We start from the raw sequence: 7,892 nt of genomic DNA, 5'->3' as shown, positions 1-7,892 counted from the left end.
TTCGCCGTTCACTCACCCTCATCGTTTAAAACTTTTCCATTTAAGAAAATCGATGAAATCCTTTCTTGTGACTCGCTCCTGCACTACGTCTATTTTTATTAATTTTTCTGATTTGTCAGAGCTCAGCAATGCTGTCCGGGATTCTTTTTTTTTTTTTTTTGCTAGAGCAAATGCGGGGCTGGGGGAGGCAAGGGCTGGCCTCCTGCCGGCATCGCCCCCGCGGGGACCTCGGCCGAGCGCGCGGCGGGGCAGGGAATAGTGGTGGAAGGAAGCTGCGCTGGCCAGTCGATCCAAGGCTCCACCTGCGGCCAAACCGCGTAGGTTCTCCGTCTCTCCGCCTCGCTCGCTAGTGTTCGCACACATAGACCGCAGCTCTCCTTTGGGTCGGAGAAGACGCCTGCCAAAGGAGGCGGGGTTGCAGGAGGAGAGTCCGCTCTGCGCAATCCAGTCCGGGACTTGGCTCCGCCCCGGAGCGGCGGCCTCTCGAGTGACAGAGGAGTAGTGAGCCGCACGGGGTGAGGTTGCAGCCAACTCCGCTCCCCACGCACTCGGCTGTCCAGGCGCTCCGGACGCAGCAGCGGCGCTTCTCCGCGGGGCCGACCGCCCGCGATGTGCGCTTAGGAGCGGCGGCAGCGGCCAGCATTGCCACACCCGCGGCGTAGCGCTCCCAGCCGTGGAGCGGGGCTAGAGGGCGAACCCCTGCGCCAGCCCCCACCCCGCCCCCCCACCCTGAAATGACTTGTTAATCGGCGCAGACACTACCGAAGGGATTGCCGGAGTGGAATCCAAGTGGAATTTGGATTTGGAGAAGAGTTTCTTGAACATTTACTCCTTTCTTGTTGGTTTCTTTCTTTCTTTCTTCCTCTCCCCTTCTCCGCCTGTCATTGGAGATGAATACAGCGCGTTTGCATCCCAGAAAGTAGTCGCCGCGACTGTTACCCCAAAGAGACAAGCACACATGTAGGAATGACAAAGGCTTGCGAAGGAGAGAGCGCAGCTCGCGGCCCGGAGAGATCCCCTCGATAATGGATTACTAAATGGGATACACGCTGTACCAGCCCGCTCCGAGCCCCGGCCGCCTGCCCGTCGATGCACCGAAAAGGTACGGCTGGGGCGCCCCGGCGCGCCCCACCTCCCGAGCGGCTCGGCTCCCTCCTGCGGGTCCCGGGGCCGCGGTCCGCACGCCCTGTCTCGGCTTTGTGGTGCTTGCGTTTTATTTTGTCTTGTGTCAGTCTCCCGAGCGTTGCCCGGCCCTGGGGGAGCAGTCGCGAGCCCTGCCCGCTGCTCCTCTCCACCCGGCGCCCCAGAGACCGCCGGGCTCCGTGCTGCGAGCTTCCCCACCCGCGCTGCGCACACGCCAGGCGCCGCCCGGGACACCAACCGCGCGGATAGCTCCCTGGCCCTGGGATGTGTATGCAGTACCCGGGGGCTCGTCCTCACTTTCGGGCCAGCAGGCAACAGAGAAGCCCTGAAAGGGTGATTCTCGGAAGTGCCCGGTCCTGGTGCGAAGGCAGGGGAAGGGGTTCTGCCCTCCAGGGCTGGAGGAGGTTGGGTAGAAGAGCGCTGTTTTCGCTCGGCACGAGGTTTGAGTTCAGGGGTTCCGCAGATACGGTGGGGAAGCAAAGAGAATCTTTTGTTGTCGGTGCGGGGTCTGGGCTGGGCTCAGTGGAGTGCGGGAAACTTGTAATGGCCCTGGCACTCGCGCACCCTACCACTTGGTGACATCCCGGCTCCCTCGGACGCTGGCACCAGAGGTTCCGGGCTTTGTTTGCTCGAACGAGTGGCCTCCTCCCAGTGTGCCGCGGCGCCCCCGCCCTGGGTCCTATTCCCCGCCGCAGCTCCCTCCTGGGCGGCGAAGACAGCATCCGTCGCGTCTGTGTCCCCCTCAAGCACAGAACCCATCACGCCGGGACTGGCGCCCACTGTGCCGTCTTCCAGAATCTACGAGGTCCCTCTCTGGAAAGAAGGTGTCCCGGGAGGGGGAAGGGTGAGAAGACCAGGCAAGAGATGGCTCAGTGCTTGCTAACCAGACGACAGCTCTGCCCGGGCCCCAGGTTCTGGATTGTCCGGACTACTTGCTGCGTCTAGAGCGCTGCTTCGCTGGCAGTGGGGCGCTCGGGAGCAAGCCCGACAGTGCCCACCCACTCTGCACGACCCTGCTGGGATGGCAAGTGTCTCTTCCCCCAGATGCTCCGCTTTTTTCTCAGCTCCCCAGTGTGTTACACGGTGCAAAGCAGGATCCCGAGATCCGTTCCCTCCCCCCACGACCGTAACGGTACAGGGGGAGCCAGGGAACAGTATGGATTTGTGGGTATGGGGGAAGGAAACAGGACTCCTCTTTCCCGCTCCCTCGCTGCCCCTCCGCCCAGCGCCGCCTCCTTTTTTTCCAGCGCGGGGTCACTCGACCAGGTGCTTCTGGAAAGTTTCTCTGAAGGCCAGGAGTGGGGGGGCACTACAGAATTGGGGCTCAGCATGTGCAGCCCGCGGGAAGCGGAACCCCCAGGGAGGCGGGCGAACCGCCCAGGATACGTACGGCTAGGAGGTAGGAGCCGGCCCTTCGGAGAGTGCCACCCCGACCGGTGGTCAGCTTGGTTGGGGTCGTGGCACTGCACTTGCTGGCCCAGTCTCTCAAGCAATTGAGCAAGGGGTGGGCGTGGGGAGGGGCGAGAAGGGGAAGTTCAGCGCAGCACTCAGGAAGCTGGTGCGGCCACTGTGGACAGCGGCTGGCGCGCGGGTGCGTGTGGACACGGGCCCGGGCTGGCTGGCTCCAAGCTCAGCATCCCAGCCTCCTGCACCCCTCGCGCTGTTTTCCAGCCGGCGGGTGTTCAAGGAGGGGCAGAGCAGGAAATCAGGTGTGCGTGGAGCGGGGTAGGAATCGCTGTTTTCACGGCCAAGGCGAGCATTTCCAGGGGCCGCCTCTTGCCTGTACTGCAGGGGACAGCCCCGCTACCAATCCCCATCGGTCCTTGGGAGAAAGGCGTCTGCTTTGGGAATGTGGTGGCCAGGGACGGCCACAGTGGGATCACTCTCTGCCTAGGCTGGATGAAAATCAAGTTGCAATTGAATGTGATCCACGAAAGGTTTAAAACACAGGGGCGCGAAGACACTCATACAGACACACTCTCTCACATGTATGCCCGACTTTCTTTGCTTGGTATCTGAAAAGATGTTTAACCCTGTTACAGTGTTGTGCCAGCAGGTCTCAGGAAAGCTATTTAATGCCCCCCAGCGCCGGTTCTGAAGTCTTTCCGGGTACGAAGGTCGAGTGCCTTTGCCTTGCCTTCCTCTAATCCCGATAATTGTCTGGTCTTCCTTTCAACATACATCTTGGGCATTTGAAGTCCACAGTCAGCCACTCTCATGGCAGGGAGAAGATTGTTGGTTCCAGATAATATGAACCCTTTATGAAGGTTTTTCCCCCAAAGTAAAGATACTAGTGCACATTTCTGAATGAAAACATCTTCTTTTTTCACACTTTTTCCAAATGACTACCAGAGGTCAAGATTGCAAGTATTTTGCATGGTTTTTTGAATACCCTGTTTAGTCTGCATGGCGCAGTTTTTACAGTAAGGTTTGATTAAACTACTCCAGGCACGAAAGTTAATTATTAACCTAACCTTAAATACTACAGTGGCAACACTGTGTCTCCACCTATTAACCTAAACCATCTGTTAAAAAATAACTGCACTAATTATTTGAATTTGGTTTACCCATGCTTGTTTATATGGTGACTTTTATTCAACTCTTGAGTAACCCCCCACTCTCTGTTATTATTTTGGGTTTAGGACATTCTTAGATGAGGCACTTTGCAAACCAATCTGAAAGGAGAAATGAATGACCAACAGATTTAAACCTCTTTTTTGTGTTATGTCTTTTTTCAACTTGATATAAAGAGGCATTCTAGTTCATGTTTCTTATTTACACTGTTTGGTGACAATCTTCCCAAAGCGTTCTGTTTTGCAGTTATCACCGTTTAGAGATGGGCCACACTCTCATAATGCATATAACCACATATGTAAATGTTCAACGGACACCCAAAATCATGATCTCAGTAGCTACCTGCAGAATATACTTATTGGATAAAACATCTAAGTTGAAATAGGTTAAAAATTCATAAGAACCACTGTAGAAACTCAAGTAAATATTGAATGAATAAATGAAAGAAATAGTCCCAAACAGTTCACATTTCTCCACTTAGAATAGACCTAGGCTTTTTCTTCCCCTACAGTGAAAAAGAAAGTCTATGCCTTCAAGTAAGTGGTTATTGTAAAGTGGCAATAAGTGCAACTCTTTATTTACACACACAGAGACACACACACAAACACTCACCCCTAGAGTTCTTTCGAAGTCTAGTGAATGCTTTTCCCATCATTAAAGAAATATAGCATTTGCATTCTGAGGAGGTGGATAACATTGCCAAGTGTGTTGAATCAGAAGGATGGCAAGAATTAGGAAGACTGTTACGTTCATTGAATAAAATTAAGAGACCCAAATTAAGAACTTGTATTAAATTCAAAATAAATCCTCATGCTTTAAAGGCAAATGGGCAGTTGCACTCCTTTATGAAATGGAAGGAAAAATACTGTTTTGGACAAGGAGGTAAGTCACATACTTCAGGGTGTGTACATAGTGCTTCAGCTCTTTTCTGAGCAGGACAAAAGAGTAATCACGGGAGAGAAAGTTTTTTTAGAACTAGATTTGCCAAGAGCTAATATATTCTCCCATCATATTTGTTTGCAGAAAGGAATCACAGAACAAGCCAAACTAATTGCAAATGCTTTAATTAGGCATCTGCCGTTTGCGACGGTGGAAAAGCCTGCACGTATCTCGACGCTGCCGCCCGCCCTGCACACACACTTTAAGTTTCGACAGTTCACTGCCCTCATCCCACAGCGAGTGTTCCCTGGGTGTTCACATCTCCAGGGGAAGGGGAAACCTGGAAGCATCCTGCTGGGCCCTCCCATATCAGTGCCCCCCACTCTCTTGGGGTGCCCTGGAGCCAAGTTGTCTCTGAGAGATTTCTATTCCAGAGTGAAGGCTTTTCTCCTCTGCCTTAAAATGTGCTGTAAGAGCAACTGAGCTGTTCTCTGCTGGCAACCACACAATTGCCTCTTGGGGATATGGTAAGGTAGGGAAGGGAGGGAGGCATTTAATCCCTTTGAAATGGGCAAGTAAGATGTCATACCACACAAACCTCAAGGGGAGAAGTGAGTTCGGGATACTTCTCAGCATGGGACTATTACAATATAGTTTATACACAAGGGTATCTTGCTTTGTGAAGCAGATGAGTTCTTGCAAACCTTTTTATTAAAATAATTCTAATTACACTAATGGAGAGCGTCACACACAAGTATCAATACTTTGATGTTTCCCAAATTACCCCCTCAGCCCAGACCTCTCTCCTGGATCTGTGATATACACAATGCCTACAGGGGGTAGAATCTAGACATCTCAAACCCAAACACTCCAAACGCCTAGTTCTGGATCTTTCTCCTCCACACATGCTTTTCTTATCATCTTCTCCATCTTGGTAAATGGCAATTCCATCCTTTGAGTTTGCTCACGCCAAAAAACTCAGGAGTCATCCTTGCCTCTTCTCTTTCTGGTATCTGCATCCATTCTAACTGCCGTGTTGTTAGCCCCACCTTCAGAAAGCATGCGGACTCCCTCTAGGTCTTCCAGCTCAGTGGCCCTCACATTGGCCAAGCCACGGTCTCCTCCTGCTGGGGAACCTACTGTGTTAGGCTCCCAGCTAGTCTCCGGGCTTTGCTCTTGGCCCCCTACAGTCTTTTCTCAACACAGCAGCTGAAGTGATATAGTTTTTTTTACAGATCAGGTTACATGTGCTCAAATGCTTTCCCATCTTACTCCAGTCAAAGCCAGAGTTCTTTCTATGGCCTTTGTGGTTCCACATGATCTGCACTCGGGTCCCCACCTCTCTGACCTCCACTCCTCCTTGGGGTCACTTGACTATGCTGGGCGTGCTCCCCCCGGGCCCCTTTGCAGGGTCTCTCTGCACTTGCCCTTTCAAGGCTTGGGGCGGTCCTCTGCCCAGAGAGCTGCAGGATTTGCTCCTCTGCACCTACAGGTTCTCTGCTCACATGTCACTTCCTCAGTGAAGACTTTCCTGATCATATTTGCTTCACCCTTTTGTCGCAACACTCCTTACCCCAGTGGACAGCCTCAGGTTTGTTTTTTTTTTTCCTCTTAGCACTTTTCACATCCTGACAAACCGTCTGTTGTCCTCATTTATTTTCTGTCTTCTGCTAGACACAATGCCATTATGTTTCCTTCACTGCTGTTATCTCCAGCACCTAAACCTGTGCCTGGCACATCACAGCGCTTTCATAACAAGTATTTGTTGAATGAATGAAGAGTGAATCTTTTTGCAAACAACCCGTCTTTATCTCTTTTGCCTGCTCTTGTTTTTCTATGATATGTGTCCATCAAATGAGACACCTCTCTGCCTGCATGAGTGTGTGTGTGTAACACTGTCTTCCATGTACATAGGTGATGTGTCTCATGCATCATCAGTGGAGCATTCACTCTGGGTTGTTTTTCCAGTCTTCGTGATGGATTGAAGCCTGCTCGTTCCCACACTCACATCCAGTCAGTCCCCTTCTATAGCCAAGAGCATACATCTGTGGGACACCTGGTTGAAGCTGGAGGGAATGTGAGTTAGGTAGAATCACCCTTCTGAGAAACAGAGCTAAGAAGACAGCCAGCACTTACGGAGACTGAGCTTTTGACCTTGGACTCATTTGTTCTGCATTTTAACCACTGGCCACAGAACCTTCTTGCCTTTTTGGAGTTTGCTAATAGTAGTTTTTAAAATTCAACTTTCTGGGGCTTCTCTGGTGGCGCAGTGGTTAAGAATCGGCCTGCCAATGCAGGGGACATGGGTTTGAGCCCTGGTCTGGGACGATCCCACATGCTGTGGAGCAACTAAGCCTGTGAGCCACAACTACTGAGCCTGCGCTCTAGAGCCCGCAAACCACAACTACTGAGCCCACGTGCCACAACTACTGAAGTCCACACACCTAGAGCCCATGCTCCGCAACAAAGACAAGCCGCCGCAATGAGAAGCCTGTGCACCTCAACGAAGAGTAGCCCCACTCGCCACAACTAGAGAAAGCCCTGGCGCAGCAACGAAGACCCAACACAGCCAAAAATTAATTAATTTTTTTTAAATGCAGTCTGGAAATTTGAAAAGTTTGATGCTGACTCCTTCCTCCGCTCCCGAGACCCCAGGCCTAGCAGAGACCCTGCTTCATTGTCTTCTAAATCATAAAAGAAAGATTATACTGTGTTGATGTCATTTTAATGTAAACCACATTATGAAATTAAGTAAGATCCTCAAATTCACTGAAAATGCACGATCTACGCAGTGTACAGATGGCAACTTTATGAATCAGATGCCAACCGTGTCAACTAGTGATTGTTTCCAATGTGACCAATGAATTGGGCAAGGTCATAGGAGTGGCACTCTGCCAGGCATTATAAAAAAAAAAGTAAGGGCTTGTTTTTGCTCAGGTAAGTTCTAACACAGCTCATGTCAGTGAAAGCATTAACGTAGAACAGACACATCAGGGCGAACTAGGAGTGAGAGGAAAGAAGTTTTGATCTTTGCTATTTGCTACTATCTTCCCCACCAAATACAGGGCAAATTCATTCGATTTTGTGGCATAAGTTTATAAAAAATGTGCAAGAACTGTTGGAGGGAGGGCTGTAGACAGCTCTGGAGGTGATGCAGAGGTCACACATCTTAGGCAGACACAACACAGACTGCATCCCATTTTTTGCCATTTACAAATAGTGTGACTTTGAGCCAGTTACTTATCTGCCTCAGTTTCCATTTGTAAAATGCTACAGTTTACATTTGTATTACAGTT

General features: G+C 51.0%; 1 protein-coding gene across 3 annotated transcripts in view; it reads left to right on the top strand.

Moving 5' to 3' along the window:
- Nucleotides 1–460: 460 nt before the first annotated feature.
- SEMA6A (semaphorin 6A) overlaps nt 461–7,892 on the top strand; it is a 129,097-nt gene continuing 121,665 nt past the window's right edge. For 2 of the 3 annotated variants that reach the window (XM_067731504.1, XM_067731503.1), the window contains exon 1: nt 463–1,102. The gene's annotated coding sequence lies outside the window, so the exon portion shown is untranslated. Of the gene's footprint in view, nt 1,103–7,892 lie in introns of all 3 variants that reach the window. The other variant, XM_067731499.1, reaches the window with a different exon arrangement.

Source organism: Pseudorca crassidens, chromosome 3, assembly GCF_039906515.1.
Source record: "Pseudorca crassidens isolate mPseCra1 chromosome 3, mPseCra1.hap1, whole genome shotgun sequence".
Lineage (NCBI taxonomy): Eukaryota > Metazoa > Chordata > Mammalia > Artiodactyla > Delphinidae > Pseudorca > Pseudorca crassidens.
This window is presented reverse-complemented; position numbering and strand designations above follow the sequence as displayed.